A 19,121-nucleotide genomic window follows, 5' to 3' on the forward strand; every position below is an offset into this window, starting at 1 on the left:
CAGGCCCAAAATCTTGTCCCTTTCCTCCTTTGATCTCAGTGTTATCAAACAATCTCTGGGCTTCTCTGTCCTTCTGACTCTGCCAAGCCTGAAAGCAGATACAATTTTAAAGTCTTTTTCCTCTAACTTCCAAAACTTGGCAAATTCCTTAGTTAGAAATTCAATAAAATTATCTTCTTCCACCTCTGGTATTGACCGTATCCTCAAGTTGGTCTCCCTGTTTCGCAGTTCTGTCATCAAAAAGTAAATCTGATGTTCTCCAACTTGTTTGCTGAGTGGTCTTACTTCTTTCTCAAGTTCTTCCAATCTTTGACTAGTATCTTCAGCCAGTTTACGATTTTCACCTACAGCCTCCTTTAATTCTCCAATAGACTGGGCATTCTGTGCAACTTGTCCAGTCAGCTTATTCAAGCTTTCTGTGTTCTGTTCAATTTTAGCTGTATGCAAATCAGCCTTCTTGTCCAGAGCCTCCAGTTTCTCCAAAATTTTCTCCAAGACAGAGCTACTTGTCCCTGAAGCCATATCTCCCAGGTGCAGCTCCTCTGTCTCACCCTCCCCTGCCTGTATTAGGGAGGCCGCCTCTATGTCTGGAGGCAAAGTGGAAGGCAAGGCCGGCACAGAAGATCTACGCTGTGAGGCTGCAGATAAAGTTAGAGTTGTTTGTTTAGTCCTTCCTCTTCTCCTTGCGCCACTCATTCCAAAGTTATCTGTAATCCAAGGTCAATCCAAGTTGTTCCCATGAGAAAGCAGAGTCCCAGATACAATAGTCAATCAGAGGCCGGGAAAGGGAAAGTAAAACAAAGTCACTGCTGTAAGTCCAAAATCCTCTAGAGGGAGCTTAATACGTCTTCAGGGAAAAGATCAAATCCAAGTTAAACTTATAAATTTAAATCCATGTCTATCGCCTCCACATGTATTATTTTTAGCAGAGTAAAACTTAAAGCAAAACAGTGTTTCTTACAGTGCCTTGACTGCAACAGTTTCAAAGTATCCAGTTCCAACTCAGAATGTTTCAAAATCTGAATTCAATGTATCCAAAGTTGCAAACTGGTGCTCATCCAGGCAGCTCCAGCATCAGAGATTCTTATTTATTTTATAATCCACTGGTGCCACAGAAGAAGAATATCAGTGCACCCCGAATATAACCAGCAAAAGTCAATAGCTCAAAGTCTTTCACTCAGAAAACTGCTTTAACAGGGTGCCAGCATTTAGTTAACGCATAACTTTTTGTCTCCACTCCTCCTGCTCTTTGCTTAAAGTTCAGTATAGCGGGAGATGGGCTTCCTGCTTATCCTCACTCCGTTTTCAGCCAGATTTCAACTTTTTTAAAAAAGTTTTAAAAGTTTCATAAAGTTCTCAAAAAGTTTCAGAAAGTTGACAAAAGTTTCAGAAAGTTTTCAATGTCCAAATTTACTCACGGGTTGTAGTTTCCAAAGTTCAGAAAAGTTGCAGGAAGAAAGGACAGCGCTGACCGGCAACAGCAATGCGGCTTCACTTCGCTGTTTGCGCAACGACCCACAGCGCCGCTACCCCCTCCGCGATCCGGAGCCCCTTACGGGGTCCCTTCAACGTTTTGGGGGCTGCTTCTGGCGCCCGCCGGGTCCCGAGACCACAGGCTTCTGCCACCTGTGGTTTTCCTGAGTGGGTCTCCGCTTCGCCGTAGCGGACGACCCGTTTACAGCGGAGCTCCCTTCTCCTTACTCGGAGAAGGCAGCCATTACCGGTCGCGCCGCCTCCGGAAGTCTCCGTCTAGTATTTTCTTTCAAACTTTCAGGAGATATGAATGTTGACCTTATAGCAGAGAGACAGTTCCACCATACACAATGATTGAATGTCTAAGAGTGAAAGACACCAGTGTATCCAGAACCTTGCCCTTCGGTGTCTTTCGTCTGTAATGAGATACTGTGCTCATAGTTTTATTTTTCACATTTATCAAGTGCTCTCGACATTAGCCTGGGCTCTTTTTGCAGCTTAATTCAGAAACGCAACAGAAACTGGTATGTGAATGGAACAATGGACTAGAAGCTACATGTTTGCCAAATAGCTCTTGACATGCAGTATCTAAAAGAAATATACAATCCAGTTTACAATGCCTATTCAGAATGAAGCCCCTGCAAGATCAATGGGGCCTACTCCCAGGTAAGTATGCACACTTAACATTGTATTTTGCCTCCTCTATCAGTTAGAACTCAGCATTTTCACTCACTTCCACTTCACTGTCTCCCTTTATTCTCTCTCAGCATCAAGACAATGCACCAGATGGCTGTTTTCACAAGACTCCTGCTACCTTCTCCCATTGCCCATTGCTAAATACAGCTCGTACCCCCTTCCAAAAGCCAGACTACATTCATCAGATTCAGCCTCAAACTACCATCTGGCGCAATCACACAGAGACTGCTGGAGCCTATTCAGTTTTAATATGTCAGAACATTCTCTTGAAGAATGCGCAATAATAAATCATGAACCCCTCAGATCATCACCAGGGGCCTCCGATTTTTATCCATGTTAATCATTCCATGTTGAAGTAATTTCTGTTCCCAGAGGACATTGAGCAGCATTCACAAGCTAACACACAGCCCGCGATACCATCTCACCCTTCTTCCAGGGACCTCAGGATGGTGTACATGCTGCAGTACCATTTTATCCTAAAAATGAACTATCCTACACCTGGGATAGCTCAGTCGGTAAAGCATGAGACTCTTAATCTCTGGGTCATGGGTGAAAGATTCCTGTACTGAGGGATTTGGACTAGATGACTCTTGTGGTCCCTTGTGGACCACTTTTCTGAATTTTCTCTTCATGACAACCCAACCAAGTAGAGTTGAGAGCTAGTGACATGCCAAGGCCATTCAGTGAACTTCAATAGCTGAGTGGGAATTTGAACTTGGGTTTTCCTGGTTCAAGACCAGTGGAGGCAGGTCTGTTAGGGCAAATGAGGTACCACCCCACCAACATCAGTCTGCCTACAGTCAGCCCTCATCCGCTGACCTTCTTATAGGCAGTTCACTCCCCACCCTGACTTTAGTCTTAGTGCTGCCCTTGTAGAATTCTGCAGGGAGGAGGATGGAGGCGGAAATGTCATTGGCTCAGGCTACACCTGCTGTTGGTCACCCTGTATTCAGCCCTACTGGTCCTAATAGGCACCAGCTTAAGGTTGCCATACGTGCAGAATTTCCCGGACATAGCTGGCAATCAGCCATAGGAAACAGTGATTGGGCGGAAATTGCTGAAACGTCCAGGAATTCTGGCAACACATGTCGTTGTGTCATTTTTGGTGATTTCCCTTAAAAATAGCTCAAAAGCTTCATTCCCCTCCCCCAAGATTTTGCCAAGAAAAAGCTCAAACAACTTTGCCCAAAAAAGCTAAACAATCTTTCTGTCTGGATTTTTGCTTTTTGAAATAGGGCAACCCTACACTATGATCCTTAGGGACGCAGGTGGCACTGTGGTCTAAAAGCACAGAGCCTAGGGCTTGCCGATCAGAAGGTTGGCGGTTCAAATCCCCGCGACAGGGTGAACTCCCATTGTTCAGTTCCAGCTCCTGCCCACCTAGCAGTTTGAAAGCAAGTCAAAGTGCAAGTAGATAAATAGGTACCGCTCCGGCGGGAAGGTAAACAGCGTTTCCGTGAGCTGCTTTGGTTTCACCAGAAGCGGCTTAGTCATGGTGGCCACATGACCCGGAAAAACTGCCTGTGGACAAACGTCGGCTCCCTCAGCCAGTAAAATGAGATGAGAGCCACAACCCCAGAGTTGTCCACGACTGGACCTAAAGGTCAGAGGTACCTTTACCTTTACACTATAATCCAAGTCCATCCAGTCAAGTTTCTTTTTTAAAAATCCATAATATGTACAAGCAAATTTTTAAAACGCAGTGAATTAGCAGGACACATTCTCTTATGAGGAAAACACACACATCTAAACAGAAGAGTAAATGCATATTCTGCAATAGATACTTGGAAAGATCTACATACTAGACAGCAGCCTCAGGGACAAAACTAGACACGAAGTGTGGCCGAAGTTCCCGGCCTTCTTTTTCTTTAGTTACAACCGTCTGTGGGAGGCTGCTAACTTGATTAGGGAAGTGGCACTGGTGGGATGAGGTTAAACCTTTTCACCCTATGGCATTTTCCAACTGGCTCAATGGAGGCGGGGGAAGGGAAGGTCCTCCGTGAAGTGCAAAGCAGCTTCAGAGAGAAAGAGGTATTAACCTGGAAAATGGAATGGGGTGAAAACCTCATACACTTGCCTCTGTATCATTGCTTTTTCCAGTGACGTTAGAATCCCCACACAACTGCTTTGAAGTAAACAACAAAGGAGATCCTGATCATGCATCTCCTGCATCCACATAAATACTCTCCTCATCAGTTGTGCTAGAAATAATTTCCTGCGCTGTTTAGCTGGTTAATGTATTGGTCGCAGCTGTGGCAGCCTGTGAACCTAACAACTCAAGCAGCACCACTCAACTGCTTAGTAACAGAAAGGATGGAGAATAAACTAGAGAAGCCGCAATGTTTTTCCACCACAAAATGAATATAAGAAGCAGAAGCTGAGGTGGGGGGGCATAGATATTGTGTGTGTGTGTGTGTGTGTGTGTGTGTGTGTGTGTTTTTCTCACATTCTCCCAGCCAGATGGGTTATTTTTAAAACACAAACGTTCATGCTTTATGTACATAAACTAGTGTATACATATTAATTCTAGAGCTCTGTTTAAGGGCTTGTCCACCCCAGAGAACTGTGTAAGTTGTTTGCATTCCCATTTAATTTGTATCATCCACATGACATTATGCTCAAACAGCACCAATATTGATGCTTTCCCCATGTAGATTCAGGTTTTCCTGACATGGTTAGAATCAAATTAATTGGAGAAATTTTTTGTTCCAAACTGCTTCACTCAGACTTGCAGGCAATTTGTTTCAGTGTTTTTTTGAGTGCGTGGATCAATAGTCACCTTTTTGCTATTCCCCTGTCCACTCCCACTCTTTCCTTAATGCATTTATTTCTCTTCCGGCTGTGCTTGTAACTATTTCCAGCATACACACATTCTTTTGATCCCTCAGATTTGCACAAATCTAGAAAGCCACACGAGTAAAACATATTAGAAATTTCTACACCACATACTGCTCAGCAATCTGAAAAGTGTGTGTGCTGAGAATTTACTATTGCTTTCCATTCTTTTCTGTCCATGCTCATAGCTATTTCTGAGGAGCTCTTGAACAGAGGAACATGGCCTTACACATATACAGTGGTACCTTGGTTTTAAAACGTAGGTAATCCGTTCCGGAAGACCGTTCGATTTCCGAAACATTTGAAAACCAAGGTACCACTGTATTTGCTCTGTACATTTAAAGCAATCTCATACCAGTTTAAACAGTCACAGCTTCCTCCAAAGAATCCTGGGAACTGTGGTTTGGTTAAGAGCACTGAGAGTTGTTAGGAGACCCTTATTTCCCATCAGAGAGCTACAATTCCAGAGTTCCCAGGAAGAGGGATAGAATTGTAGCTCTGTGAGGAGAATAGGGAGTCTACTAACATTTCTCAGCACCTTTCACATACTACAGTTCCCAGGATTCTTTGCAGGAAGCCATGTCTCTTTAAAATAGTATAATATGATTTAAATGTATAGTGCAGATGGGGCCTATATCGTTTGATCCCTCAGATTTGCACAAAACCAGATAATTGCAAATGTTTATGCTCAGAACTTGTTGCCTGGCTGTGTGCTCTTGCACACTTCTTGGGTGGTTAAAAAACAAGGTATTTGTCCGCACACTCGGTTGGTATTTAATCGGCAGTGACAAACACAAATGGGAACATGTGCTGGTATGAACAGTAAAGACCAAAGTTGCTCCTCATATTCAGATTCAAATATGCACAGGTGTGAACTACTCTGGTCCAATGTGAATGGTGCGTAAAGTGGATTAACAGCTAATTAATGCTTGACTGTGGACAAGGCCTATGGAAATACAAACTAACATTAACCATAGTGAGATGTGGGCTGACTTGCTTCACATTGCAGTTCAGCCTGCAACGAATGGATTGCTTCACCATGTTCCTAGTTCCGAGTGAATGGCACTCGGCAGTCTCCAGGTTATGAAATCATTTATGTATTTTCTATTGTTTATATCATTTCACTGGTGCCTTCTGAATATAGGAAACTTTTTTTAAAAAAAACTTGGAATACTAATTCACCAAAATATTATGCTTGGCATTCCCAGTAGCTTTACAGCACTTTCTTCCATAGATATCAAGGTGGTCCAAGCCTGGTAAATATCATCACACCCTTTTGCAGTTGCAGTGCCTACAAATGACTTTTGTGTGAGCTTATAAAGTACATTATTTCTTTTGGGTACATTTTGTTTCAAGCCTTTTTTTAGCAAGGTATGTTCTAAAATAACAGAGAGCAACATAAAACAAGTCAGGCTTTCAAAAATAAAGATCATTATTTTTTCCACAGAAAATCTGCTAAAAATAGTGATCTCTTGAGAATATGAAAAGCAGAGAGAGTACTATATTGGTCCTGTGACATTATTCATATTCAAATACAAAACCCATTAGACAATCACCCCTGCCCACATTGTTTCAATAGTAGCTATTCAAGCTGAATGCGTGTTTAAACAGATTTTAATGAAACCTAACATGTCTTTTCAAAGAAATCTAGTTGTCACTTTTTCTTTCTTTTATTGTTGTTTTATTTTAAAAGACAATAAAATCATAGAATTCAGAAAGATGGCAAACATACATTCAAGAGAGTGACCAAAAACAACCTCATAACAAATTCCTTCCAATACATCTAATAATACTGACAGAATCCACTGAACTAACAGACAAGGATCAAAGGGACAATGAGCAGACGGTTACAAATTCTACCAAATAAACTCATACTTAGATGGAATGAAAGTCCAAAACAGTCAGGGCCGGCCCATGAGATGTGGTCAGGCAGTTGTCTCAGGGCAGCAAGGCCACTTCACACCCCCTAAGCACCACCACTGAGCACCTCCTGGGTGCTCACCGGCCATTGAGTCCTCTGTCAGAGGGCTGTCAGTCAAAGACTGTCCAGAGTGAGGAATTAACTCTTTATTGTCAAAGGTACCCTTTGACAACAGGAAAAGGCACGTCTCTCTATGGGCATAGCCAGGGAGGGCAGCTGTCCCCTGCCCAGATCAAGTAAAACAATGGAAATACTTAACTGACCAAACACGTTGGTTCTGAGCCCCCCAACAAAAATCCTGCCCCCCCCAACAAAAATCCTGGCTGTCCATCAGTCCTACACCTTTCAGGTTCCCCTCGGCATGCACCCAATGAGGCAGTTGCAGCAACAAAGAGGACCCGCCCCCAACCTCAGCATATATACCTTCCCTACCCTGTTGCTGCAGCTTCTGCTCACCCTTCTTCATTCTTCTCCTGGTCCTGGGAGACAGTGGTGCAGGAGAGGGCAGGAAGAGGAGGTGTAGAAGCCCCTGACTCTACATCAGCCTGACGGATCTCTCTCTCCTCCTGCACCTGTTTCTTCACTCTCCAATCCTGCAGCTTCTCTTGCCTCTGAGTCTCAACTCCTGGTTCTTACAGGTTGCCCTAGTTCACTGATCCCTTCTTCCAAGTCAGTCTCCAACCCACCTTATTCTGGTGCCTACTCATCAGTATCCAGCCACTCCTCTCCAGTGTTTAGCAATTCCCTGACACACTCGTTGCTGGGTGCTTGCCAGTGCCAGGTGCCTCCGCCTGCTCCTCTGCCACTGCAGTCATGCCCACCGCTGCGCCCAGTGTTCAAAACTCCCATTGTTCTAGGCGCGTTTTGCGACAAGGGATTTCATTAGCACAAGCCGTTTCTGAGCTCTGGGCACAATACTGGGCCTACGATTTCAGATTAAAACTGCAGATTGGAAGGAAAGGAGGACCTTTTTCTGCCTCCCCACTTCCACCATGGCTTTGTGGGGGTTTTTTTTGCAGTCTTCAGATTAGGACTAGACCATGTGAAAAATGAATATAAGAAGTTAATTCATTTTCATTTTCAGCTTTGTACTCTTGTTATAAAAAAAGTGTGCCTAGGCATTCCATTGTTGTGCCCATAACCTAGGTTTAAGGTGCCATTTAGCTCCCAGCTTTCCTATCTCAGTTTCTAACAATGTTTGCTCCTCCTACTCCATCATCGCAAGAAGAAGCCCTGATACACTGGTGCCAGCAGGTGGGCGGTGGCACATCCACCGCAGTGGTGGAGCATAAGGAGACTGTAAGCACCTGGAAACACGTGGTGAGCTGCAGGCATTAGGTACCTGGTGACAGCAAGTGGCAAGCGCCTGGTGGTGAGGAGCAGGAGGTGGCAGTGGACGCAGCAAGGCTATGCTGGGGGTTTTGCCTCAAGCGGCAAAATGTCCTGAGCAGGCCCTAAAAACCGTCGTTTCTTCATGTGTGAAATAAACTTCCACCAAATTGCAGCAAAATCCTCTGGGTCTGCCTGGCCTCTGAAAGTCTTTAAATGATGGGTTAGCTTCTCCAAAATGGCAATAAGCAATGCCTTTGAATACTACCTATCCAAAGGAACACACAATAAATCTTTCCAGCCCTATGAAACAACCCATCAAGCTGCAACTGTTAAATAAATTACTAGCTCCAGGTCCTGAGTGACCCACCTGATACCAGACCAGTAAGGAAGCCATTTAGAAGGAAGACAATTTTGAACCCTTTTAGAAATACATTTACACCAGAAACAAGAAGTACAACTATATATTGCAGTGAAGTTACGTATAAAATACGTATGGGCAAATCTGTGGCTTTTAACATGATCACTCTAATCGATGTAAGGGTAATGGGCAGCCATACCTGCATGGGCAATAGAGCCCATAAACTGCTGCTATTTGTGCAAAATTACCTGATTCACCAAAAAAATGTGCATCCCCGCTTGATTAGACACTCCGATCAGCTGCTCAGGACATGGCAAGAACAGAAGGCTGCTGAGAAGATAGCGTAATGACGTAGTTCAGTCACGATGTAGTCCTGTACTTAGCTGTATCCGGGTGGAGTTTCTTGTTAAGAAAGATGAAAAAGTTCTTGCCTAGCTTCCTCCAAGCTTTCCGTGGTAGAGGCATTTAGGCTGCCCCCTTCCTCGCTACCCATAAACTTAATCAGATCCCCTGGCTGCTACATACACAGAGTTGGGTTGGGGCAACTGTGTTGCTTTGTAATCTATATCTACGTTTAAGAATGCAGTATACTGCACACTGATCAGCCATGGTAGCTTTGGTGAGCTAGTCGCAAGAATTGCTTGCTTGCTTACTTGCCTGATTATGTCTGAAGTATGCATGAACATCAAAAGAGAACAGCATGTAAATCATTCCTAATCTTACGAACCTATCAATTATTCAGAAGCTTAGTTCTTCTTGTGCTCCCTTATAGGCAGGTCACCATGACAACATCACATTTCACTTCCTTATCTTAAGTAAGTGAACTCTGAAAACTAACATTAGCTTCAACTGTTGCATTACTTGATGTGGCACCATATCACCACATAATCACTAGGCAAATGCCAGTATTTGAATGCAGCTTAATTTGGTTAGGTCCTCTCAAGAATACAGGCATACTGTTGTTTAAATGTGCATGGGAATAAGCCCTTTAACCAACTAGATTTCAGTTAACTAGAGTGAGGTCTTTCTTTCTTCACACTTAGGCAAGCAGGAGTTGTTGGCAATACCAAAAAATGAGAGAAAGCAATATTTTGAAAAACAACTTCAGGCACATCAAAATAAACATACCTTGGCATGCTAGCAATATATTACTCCAATACCCAAGACAATAAACAAGAATTACAGAATCATAACTACCTAAATTATATTGGGCGGGGGGAGGGGATCAGAAACAGACTTGTCTTCCAGTACGACAGAAGCTGCCGCAAACATGGTGCATTTATCAGCAACTGACTCCCAAAACCTGAAAGACAGAGTAGGTTCTATTTTTAATAAATAAGAAAGATGAGAACATGTGGCAAAGCTATCTCCAGACCACAAAGCATCTACTGCAGATGTATTGTCCGGGATATTTTAAGGCGTTCAAATATTGGCTCAAACCATTTCTTTTATTATGATCAGTGCTCACAGGGCCTAATCTGAAACCAGTTCAGCTCTGAAATATTAAGTCTATTTTACTCGTTTTAACTATGCCTTGGTGTTATGTGCAAACACAGACACTTCCTTAACTATGTTTTAAGTGTGGTGGCCTGAAAAGGGCCATTTCCTCCAAAAAATTGTCCAGTCCTCTTCTACAACTACACAGGTTGGTGGCCAACACTGCCTACTGTGGAAGTGAGTTCCATAGTTTAACTATGTGCTGCATGAAGAAGCACTTTACTTTATCTGTCCTGAATCTTCCAACACTCAGCTTCACTGGCTGTCCATGGATTCTGGTGTTATGTCATGCAGAATTTTATAAACTTCTATCATGTCACCACTTCTGCCTTGTCTTTTCCCTAAAGTCCTAAACTGCAACGTTTCTTCACAGGGGAGTCACTTCATCCCCTTGAACGTTTTGGTTGCCATTTTTTTGTTTTTAACCTTTCCAAACCCTACAATTAGGGCTGGGGGATATCTCAATATGGCGACATATCAACAGTTAAACATTGTGATATATCAGTCTATCACGATGTCTGAAATAAGAATGGAACTGTGTAGGGATAAACACTACAATGGCCGTTTTGAGGTGAGCTGTCCAGAACTGGATGCAGTATTCTGAATGCAGTCACATCATAGATTTGCATGAGGTAGCCTACCTACCATGACATAGGACACATCGGGAAGGAGAATGTGCATATGTGCAGTTCATGCTGAGACGCACTGCATACACCCCTTTATGGCGCCACCTACATGTTGCACAAAGTCATGGCTTTGCAGAAGCACGCAAGTGCACAAGTTCTAGGTAAAATTGCATGTCATCTGGACTTGTGCATATGGTTTAGCTCTCCCAAAGAAACCATGAGTCAGAAGAAGAAGAAGACGAAGAAGAAGAAGAAGCCGCCGTCACAGAACAAACCTTGGCTACAGATTGTGTTTAGGAGACGGTGACTTGACATACAGATTTTCAAGCTGACAGAAATGCCAAAAATGATTCTGTGTATCTGAAGAAGTGTGCATGCACACGAAAGCTCATACCAAGAACTAACTTAGTTGGTCTTTAAGGTGCTACTGGCAGAAAAAAAATTTTTTGTTTTGGCCAAAAATGATGTCATTCTAGTATAAGTTTTGTGTCATCTCGCTCAGTAACCATGCGCTAGTCCAGAGTTGTTGTTCATGTCTAACATAATTACAGTGGCAACAATCTAGAGATGGGCAGCTAGATCGACACACACCCAGAATTGCTGCAAGATTATTTTATATGTGAAATGGAAACTGAGCCCATGGATGCCAATCCTTGATGGGGTGGGGGAAGTAGCATGTCAAAATGCCCCAAAAATATACAGTGGTACCTCGGGTTAAGTACTTAATTCATTCCGGAGGTCTGTTCTTAACCTGAAACTGTTCTTAACCTGAAGCACCACTTTAGCTAATGGGGCCTCCCGCTGCTGCTGCGCCGCCGGAGCACGATTTCTGTTCTCATCCTGAAGCAAAGTTCTTAACCCGAGGTAATATTTATTGGTTAGCAGAGTGTGTAACCTGAAGCGTATGTAACCTGAAGCGTATGTAACCCGAGGTACCACTGTATATTTAAGAAGAGGAGTCTGAATGTCAGTAGCTCTCAATATTTATTTTCTAATTTGTATTACTTTTTCTAAGGGATTTAGGACTATTGTCAAGTTGTATTATTTATCTTTCCATGTATCAATTTCATTTCCTGTTTAATCTATATAAATATGAACCCTTCAACTGCGGAAAGATAGTCGCCTTATACGTGATTTGAAGATTAATCTGTAGGTGGCATTGGATAGCAAGTGAAAAAGATTGTGCGTCTGATATAATTTTTTTAATGTCCCTACTACTGTTCACTGTATCAGTTCATCACAATCCCAGTATGGATTGTTTATGAATTATTTTGTACAGAGACACCATCTGCGCGCAAAAGACTGCCTGGCCTGCAAGCTATTAATATATTTTAAAGACACACAGTATATTTTCACAAAGCAGTACACTATGTGACTGAAAAGATGGTTTTGACTGACTCCAATTTTACATATTTTTCTTAATGCTGAATATTATCTACAACAACAGTATAGAGAAAGATGTGACCAATGGTCTGACTCAGTACATGGAAGCATCCTATGTTCCAAACACTCTGTGAATTAGCTCATTTTCATTTATGAGTGGAAACAGTAGGTAAAAAAGAAGAAGTTTGTCTTTGCCACTTGCACTTGCTCAGACTGTGTCTTACCTCTAAAAGATGTGACTCTCAGGAATATTGAAACCGGAGGATATACAGTGGATTTACATGTCACACGAAACCAAGCCAACTTCAAACCGTATTGTTAGGAGTTTGTGGGTGCTAGACACCTGTAATCCCTAGACCCAGTGTTAAGTTGTGGGCGAACATATCAGACGACACAGCGATTCTTCCAAAGCAGCTCTTTATTTGTAAGCTGGAACAGAACTAACTGTTGCCATTTTCTAAAACTAGCCAATCACTGAACGTCACTTTTGATCCTTCATTTGCATACAAACTATCCAATCACTGAACGTCACTTTTGATCCTTCATTTGCATAACTATCTACAGTATCCCCCTGCTGGCCCAGGGTGAGAACTTCAGTACATAACACCCAGCATGTGTCAAAATGTAAGACAGGCTAACTTCCTGTGTTGAGGTGATTGCCTGAGTCATTAAGAGGAGAAAGGGCCATGGGCTTGGTGCAAGATGATAAATTGGTGGGGGCCCCTCCCTCAACAGGCAAAGCCAGAGTTTGAAGTAGAGTTTTGGAGCAGTAATGTGACCTAGAAATAAAGCACCAAGGCTGCGGCTACGGAAGAAATGAGACCCTTTTGGGGTGTTGACACTGATTCCCTCCATCACAGACTCAGGTTGTAATACTGTATATGTGCAAATAAACCATATGTCCTAAAAACATCCCAGTCTCCACTGCGCCTCATTTCCAAAAGGAAGCACGAACCCTGAGTAAGTGCCTGGAACTCCTGGAAGCTGGCTTTTTAAAACTAACTGGAGTTTCTTTAAATAAAAAAACCCTGGTGATAAAAAAGCACCAGGTAGAAACAGTGCAACAAACAGAGACGCAGTGAAAGCTGCCAAAATAAACCTCCCAGCTATGCAAGGTGTGTGTAGCACTATATGAGAATGCAGCCAGGGACATTTCTTGTAACTTCCACTTCATCTAACCAACTTGCATGTGACTTCTACTTTACAGTATTATCATATTTCATAATACAACACTAGTAAAGTTTGGCCAAATCATCTGTGACTTTGTACATCGCATTGTTAGACATAAGTGCCTTCTACCTATGATGATGGAGAAACACCATGCAAAGACTGTTTGTGCAGAGTCTTGGCAGGCTGTTTCTCCATCATTGTAGGTAGAAGCTTGTACAGTGGTCAAAACATTGAGCTACAAAACAAGGAAGTCTTCCATTTGAACCTCACCTGTGCTCTGAATTTATATGGTCATCTTAGAAAAGCCACTTTTCTCCCTTGCATCAGGTCATTTATCCCCATCAACTCTGTTCACAGTATGACCCACCTTACAAAGTTGCTATAAAGACACTAACCACATGCAGTGGGCTGACTTTGGAGGTAATGCCAAAACTATGCCGGGATGGGAACTCTTAATCTGCAAATGGAAGCTCCCACACTTTGTGGCTCTCAAATCACATCCTGTTTCCTAAATAAATGTACTGTAGGTATACCCACAATGCAATGAAAATCCTTCTGTGCTAACAGTGTGGTTGGCATCAATAGTCAGAGAAATCCTTTTTTTTCTTTTGAAATGTAATATTGTTAACTTCATAGATACCCATGTTATGTGTTAAAAAAAAATCTAAAGGCAAATGAAATACTGATTTGTGGCATGGGTATTGAAAGCCAGGTGTGGTAACAAACATTGAAATTTAGCAAAAGCAAAGAAGGCACTTGTTTTCATGATGCAAAATGTAATTTAATAGTATTGCTCTTTACACTGTTCAAAAAAATTGCAATATAGTGTTATACTGATAAAATCCCTCCAGCCCTAATTGCACTGGAACTGTAAATATATTTTTAGCCTAGGAGTATGTATATCTGCATCCCGAATATACAATATTAAGATAGGTTGATCCTGTCATGCAAATGTCCCTCCTTAGTCTTCAAGAGGGCTTTCAGTGTACTTACTGATCCATAGATCAAGGTCTTACTTGGATCAAATATTCTGAAATGGTGACATCCATTGATGTTAAGTAGCATCCCCTTTTCCAAATTATTGGTTTTAATTAAGACCACTATCAGATCTTTAACTCCTTTAAAAACAACACATCTGATGTGCTACAAATATATTGCCAAAAACTCAAATAACATAATAATTTGGGAAAAAATTGTACATGTCATAAAGGTACCACCCTGATCCAAAATATTCCAGTGTCAAAGTAATTGTCCCTGTGCAATTTTTGTGCTATAAATACATTTCAAAACTTACAGTGACTTCAGTGTAACTTCCAAGCAAATATACTTTAGGACCACAGCCTACATCAGTCTAGACAGAAAGCATCAAAATGACCCTATTTAGTAATGGGCATTAAAATATCATTAGAAATAGCTGATGAAGTCACTTCCCTTTCTGTACTTAAATGTGGATTAAACTATTTATAAAGGCACACAACTATAAAATGTGTCCAAAAATAAGTTATCTGGCACACGGAGCATATGGCAGGCAGGATATTTCTCAGACCAGAGAGGGCAGCAACCCACAAATCTATTACCATCCAAGTGGTCATCATTTAGATACTGAGACGGACAAATAAATGAATTCCTGAAGAGAGGAGGCACCCCCAGTTTCCTTCAAAGGGGAGAAAAAAGGAAGAGGAAGGGGCGCTACGCCTCCCACTGGATGAGGAGAAACAGCTTTTGCTGTTCTTGTGGCAAATCCTGCTCTCACAGAAGGATGGGTACAATCCAAGGGGCAGAGAAAGGAGAGAGGAGACAGTGAGGAGAGGACAAGAGGGAGGCAAGTCCTTCAGTCAGTGAAGAGGTCTTAGTGGAGTGGGAAGGGTACTGGAAAGGGGAAGTCAGGAGCGCCAACTTGAATAAAATATTGGGGTGGGGGACCAGGTAAGCCCTGCCCTGCATAATCGATCACATGACACAGTGCACACACACCATTTGAATGGCAGTGTCCATCAACTGGGGGGGGGGCTCAAATACTTTACTGGGGGGGCGAAGACCCCCCTCCGCCCCTAGGAGTTGGCTCCTATGGGGGAAGTCATCGTGGCGAAGCGGGAAGGGAGCAGAGAGTGGGTGATCCTTGGAAGGACCTCGAGGGGGGGATGCTGAGGGAAGAAGGGGATGTTAAAAAACCCCCCAAAAAACTCCACACCTGGAAACCCCGCCTGAATTTAGAGGAGGGGTGATGATGGGGTGCAATGAGGATAACTCCTAACTCCCTTCCCCTACTCGGGAAACTTTCTCCAGGGCTCCAAACGCAAACGGAGACCAACCTCTGGGGAGGGGCTGGGGGACCCTCACCCCTTCCGAGGCGCGGCTCCCCGTTAAAAAAAGAGAGCGGGAGGCAGTGGGCTCGAGCCTCCTCGTGTGGAGCCCATTCCTCCCCTGGACTCACCGTATCCTCGCCTCCGCCGGGGCTGCCGGAGGTGGCGGTGGAGGAGGAGGAGGCGGCGGCAGCAGCCGGTGGCTCTTCTTTTTCTTCTTCTTCTTCTTCTTCTTTTGCTTCCCTCCCTTCTGTCAAGAGGAGCCCGCCCCTCACTCTCCCGACGCTGCGCCGGCAGGGCCCGCCCCCCACACCGCCTGGCGCCGCCTCGCCTCTCACCTGCTGCCCTTTCATGAAGAGGGGCTCCGAGAGGCAGCGGCGGGGAAAGGAGGACAGGAGCCGCGCGGCGCGGCCTGCTGCTTTCGCTCGCTCTTTGCGCGCAGATTCGATGGGGAGCCTGCGAGCCACGCGCGCGCGCTCCGAAGTTGAAAGGGAAAGAACAAAGGAGGAGGCTGGCTCCACCATTCCCGGTCGTTACTCTTGCGTCATCAATTTTTGTAAGGGTAATCAGAAGGCGCCTCCTGCCCCGAGCAGCTTACAATCGGCATTTGCATTGGGTGCGGGGGAGACTTCATTGCAATTTATTATTTGCAATTCCACCCTCCGTCTCTTTAGATCTCTCACACGTACTCACAAGCACACACCACAACCCCATTTTATATTTGCAACAACCCAGCGAGGTATCTGAAAATTGGTGACTGGCCTGAATCCGACAAAGAGGGCAGCTGCTGCGGATTCTACCTAGTGTCACACTGGCCACCTGTATTTCTGGGGTGAATTTTAGGGAAGTACGCCCCTGTTTTGTGCTTGTTTAAGCCTCCTTTCAGAACATTTTTGTTGTTGACCCCAGGACTGCAAACTTTAGCATGAGGCAAACAAGTATGTCCAAACTGTTCTGCAAGCCCCGCACTGAGGTAGTTCAGTTTTGCTGATTTTTATTGATAATTTTATTAGGCACACGGCTTACAGATTTATCTACAATCTTTTTTAAGTAAATAAAGAGTGTTTTCAGTCACTTGAAACATAACTTTAGAAACAGCCCCTTATAAACTATGTATATTCTAATAGAACTGCAAAGATTCCAAGTGCTTGTAGTCAAAAATGGTTCAAGAAACGTCAGAAAACCCACTTGGCTTTCATTGCCAGTAAAGTATAGTAAGGTAACTTATAATTACTGAGCCTCAAACTGGCTGCCTGAGGTGAGCTGCCTCACCCTTCCTAGCGGTACAACCAGACTTGCATGTACTCTCTCTCTATATATATCCATATATGAGAGGAAGATATACAACACTATATGATACACACACACACACTTAGGATCATTCCACCTTTTCATTCTGCCTTTCCACTGTGTTTTGTGAAACTACAAAATCTGTAGACCAACCTAGGATAGTCCAATAAGATGCTATTTTGCATACATTATAACCCTTCTGGTTCCTTCAAGTTTTAAATCTGTATTAATCTAACATATGAAGGATAAAAGATGAGAAACCAGAGGGAAACTAAAGTAAATGTATCTTTTGAACAAGCCACTGTTGGTCATGCCCCAGTGCTCAACATAATGAATGAATGCAGTTGTATGTATAGTGTCGATATTTTAGAGAAAGAGAAGAAGGTAAAAAGTTAAGAGAGGTTTTGTGCTTCAAAGACCAACACATTTCTAGGTAAGCACACAGTTTAATGAAGGCAGCTGCACACTAAAGATATGAGTCAAGGAAAAACAACAACAGGCTGTTCAGAAAACAGGACTGTATTTCCAGAACGTTATGAGATTTTGGAGAGTTTGCTACTGCAGGTCTTCAAAAACTGGTGTTCTGCTTGGCCCATATGTGCAAGATTATCTCTGCTACTGAGTACAGATGGTTTTGTTTTCACACTCAAGTACATGTCACAAAGAACTAGCCTGCTACTCATTTACCAATCCAAACAAGAAAAAGAAACAGTCCTTTCCTTTATTGTGTAAATATAGACCTCACTGTACGCTGCATCCTCCCAACACAGAAAATGTACCCACCTGTGCTGCAATTAGGCTTGAAAGTTCTATTTCAAGAGAAATAGTTTTTCTGTTGTTGTTGTTGTTGTTTCTATTATTATTGCAGAGGGAGGGGCGATCTTCCTGGTGCATTTACCTGAGGAGGGGAAGGTTAAATCCCTCTGGAAACTTGGGTTGAAAAAAACTAGCATTCCTTTTGGAAGTCTAATTGCTATGGGTAGAGGGAAAGTGAGTATGCATGTGTGTATACACATGCACACACACATATGAGCATGCATTGTGTGTTTGTAGTGTGCGCTTTATGTAGGCGTACATATCGTTCCATCCTCCCACTGTGTCCACATCTGACCATAGCTGTCAACTTTTCCCTTTTCTTGCAAGGAATCCTATTCGGAATAAGGGAATTTCCCTTTAAAAAAGGGAAAAGTTGACAGCTATGCATCTGACCTGTGGCTCCCAGGGGGTTAGCTAAGGTTAATGCAGCGCTCAGACCCAAAAGAGGTTGCCTATTCCTGCTTTAATCTGTCATCCTAATATGCTCATATAAGCCTTATGGTAATATTCACTGTGCAAAAATGTGTGCCGTGAGTGCAGAACTGTTAATGTGTAGGTGCAGAACTGTTAACGCGTTCTTAACAGCAGAAGATACATTCTCCCCCCCCCCCACTTCCTATATCTATAACTTGAATGTGAAACTTCCATTGGCTTCCATTGCATTTTCAGTTTAAAATTGGCCACTTTACACTTCCTATCTCAGGTAGACAATGATCTGAATTGAAATGTTCTATATTACAAGGGCATTTTAAAAGGTGGGTTGTGAAAACACCCCTGCCCCTCATGTCATCCAAGCCCATTAATTGGCTTCAGCACAAAGAGCAGCTCACATCGCAGCAGGTGTAGCAGAATCTGATGTCTGGCAAATGTCCTGTATTTCTGTTGCGCTCTTGTGAGTAATAAAATAACCATTGCCACTGAGAAATGCTCCTTCCTAAAGCACATTTCTTTACATTTTGTATCATTATGGAAGTAGCTTTTAGTAGTAGGGCCAGAAGCCCTGACATGAACCCACTTGTTAATTTCTCTGTGATCTATTGCTTAGTGAACCCGCACAAACGACATTTTTTATTCTCCAGTTCCTTCATTGTTTCCCCATCATTCCATTCTGCGTCTGTTAGTAGTAGCACAATGGAAGCAGCTAATACATGGCTCAAGGATCAATGTTTCATTCAGTTCCACTGTGCCATGCTTAGCACATTCAAAGCAATGGTATAAAACATGGGAATTGAAGGAAAATGGACAGAAACAACAAGCATAAGGAAGAAAAGGGAAACAACTAACTTCAGTAGAAAGAATGGATTTGTTCCTTTGAATTCAGGCAGATTCCTTGCCATTCAGAACAACAAGAAAGAAATTCCAGTGATGCCCCTATAACAGGTGCAGGCATGAGTAAAAGTAAAAAGGGATATTGGACACAT

The 19,121-nt window shown here is 43.1% G+C and overlaps 1 protein-coding gene and 1 long non-coding RNA gene across 4 annotated transcripts in view; one reads left to right on the plus strand and one right to left on the minus strand.

Annotated features, from left to right (window-relative positions):
• Nucleotides 1-16,057, minus strand: part of FRY (FRY microtubule binding protein) — a 193,732-nt gene extending 177,675 nt beyond the window's left edge. For 2 of the 3 annotated variants that reach the window (XM_083608908.1, XM_083608906.1), the window contains exon 1: nt 15,726-16,057. The gene's annotated coding sequence lies outside the window, so the exon portion shown is untranslated. Of the gene's footprint in view, nt 1-9,812; nt 9,919-15,725 lie in introns of those variants that run through there. The other variant, XM_083608907.1, reaches the window with a different exon arrangement.
• On the plus strand, nt 1,822-2,479 carry LOC310760632. Its single transcript, XR_014547084.1, has 2 exons — nt 1,822-2,139; nt 2,241-2,479. It is a non-coding gene; the product is annotated as an uncharacterized lncRNA (long non-coding RNA).
• Nucleotides 16,058-19,121: the final 3,064 nt, after the last annotated feature.

Source organism: Podarcis filfolensis (assembly GCF_964270895.1).
Source record: "Podarcis filfolensis genome assembly, chromosome: 4".
Classification (NCBI taxonomy): Eukaryota; Metazoa; Chordata; class Lepidosauria; order Squamata; family Lacertidae; genus Podarcis; species Podarcis filfolensis.